Here is a 2,079-nt window from a genome sequence, read left to right on the forward strand (position 1 = left end):
CCAAGGGGTCCCAGAATTGAGAAGGGTGCAGGCTGGGCTGAGGGACATTCCCCTCCACTCAGTGCACAAATTTCATGCACCAGGCCTCTAGTTCTATAAACTCAATCCCAATAAAAGCCCCAGCATAAAATAAAAGTTGATAAGCTGATTTGAAAATTTATATGGAAATCTATAGGAATGAGAATAGATAAGCAATGCTGAAAAAGAATAAATATTGAAAAAGTTAAAAGACTTATAGTACCTCACTTCAAGATTTGCTATAATAAAGTATTAATTGAGCCCTGGCCAGTGTGACTCAGTTGGTTTAGTTTCATCCTATGCACCAAAAGGTTGCTGATTTGATTCCTTGTCAAGGCACATGCCCAGGTTTTGGATTTGATCCCCAGTGGGGGTGCCTGCAGGAGGCAACCAATCAATGTTTCTCTCTCACATTGATTTTTTTTATCTCTCTCCCTTTCCTCATGCTCTAAAATTTTTTTTTAAATCAATAAAATAGGTTGAAATTTCAAAATGTGTTTTTAAAAAAGTTTTAATTGAAGAAAAATTATTTTTGGTTTGCAAAGCTATTGAATATGTTTATCACCCTAAATGAGACAGTACGCAACTGACTTTACAGTTATAAATATATTACTCTTCTACGATACAGTGGGGCCTTGACTTATGAGTTTAATTCGTTCCGTGACGGAGCTCATAACTCAAATTACTCGTATGTCAAATCACTGTGACGTTCACTGCGCCAACTAGCAGTGGGGTATCTGAAGCTGGCTCGTACGTAACCCGAATTTTAGCTCGCAACTCAAAGCAAAAAATCGGCCGAGAGACGGCTCATATCTCGAAAAAACTCGTTAGTCAGGACACTCGTAAGTCAAGGCCCCAATGTAATTTTAAATCCCTTAGCATCTAATAAGCACATAGCATTGATCTTGTCCTATTATCAGGAGAAATTTTAGAGCCTCGGTTCTGTCTAGTTTTCCATATATCTAGGTATGTTTGCTTTCGAAAAGCAGCTGGTTAAGGAAAATATGGACTGGATCTGGAGAAAAGAAACACTACTAAAAAGAAGTTGGCTACTGAGAGGAAAGGGTTTATTAGTTTATTTCCAAACCAAAGTAATCTTTAAATCCAGCGACTACGAAGTCCCTTCAGTTATTTCATGGATGTTGGTGTGGACAAAAAAGGGGCTACTTACTAAACCTGACAATCTCAGGGGAAGTTTGCATGGTGGGCCTTAAAAACTCAGAGACTGAAAGTAACCATATAGGATGTTCTGAACACAAAAATTCCTAACTAAAAGTGAGTCATGGGGGACAGTCACGTCCTCGGTCTGTAGCTTCCTTGACAAAGGTCAATCTTTTTTTTTTTTTAAATATATTTTATTGATTTCTTACAGAGAGGAAGGGAGAGAGATAGAGAGTTAGAAACATCGATGAGAGAGAAACATCGATCAGCTGCCTCCTGCACATCTCCTACTGGGGATGTGCCCGCAACCCAGGTACATGCCCTTGACTGGAATCGAACCTGGGACCTTTCAGTCGCAGGCCAACGCTCTATCCACTGAGCCAAACCGGTTTCGGCCAAAGGTCAATCTTTACCTCTGTGAGTCTGAGTATTATCTTTTTGCATCTAAGAAAACATACCTTTGGAAGGTCAGCCTAATCTCTTTCTCCAGACCCCTCAGGGCACAACAGCTGCACCAGAGAAGAGATCACAGAACCCCTCACGCTCTCTTGTTCTCCCACATTCCATCTGTATGTGCTGTAAATGTTAACTATTAACTCTCCTGTACCCACCAATGTAAATGAACCAGATGTTTCTCCATTTTGCCTTTTTATCCAATCCCAGGGATTTCCCCAATTTGCTTTCTCCTGCCCCCTTAATCTATCACCAATGGATTTCATGTAACCCTCCTCAGGTGTCCTCCTTGTATTCTAATGTCTGAACTAAACTGCAAAATCCCCCATTCTCCGGAGCATTTTCTCAATCCAGTAGAGATTTTGCTTCTGGACAATTGTCAGTTTGGCTCAAATAAACTCATAAAATTCTTTATAGGTTTGGACACATTTTACATCAACATTGGGT

The sequence above is a fragment of the Myotis lucifugus genome, unplaced genomic scaffold (assembly GCF_000147115.1).
Source record: "Myotis lucifugus unplaced genomic scaffold, Myoluc2.0 scaffold_0, whole genome shotgun sequence".
Classification (NCBI taxonomy): Eukaryota; Metazoa; Chordata; class Mammalia; order Chiroptera; family Vespertilionidae; genus Myotis; species Myotis lucifugus.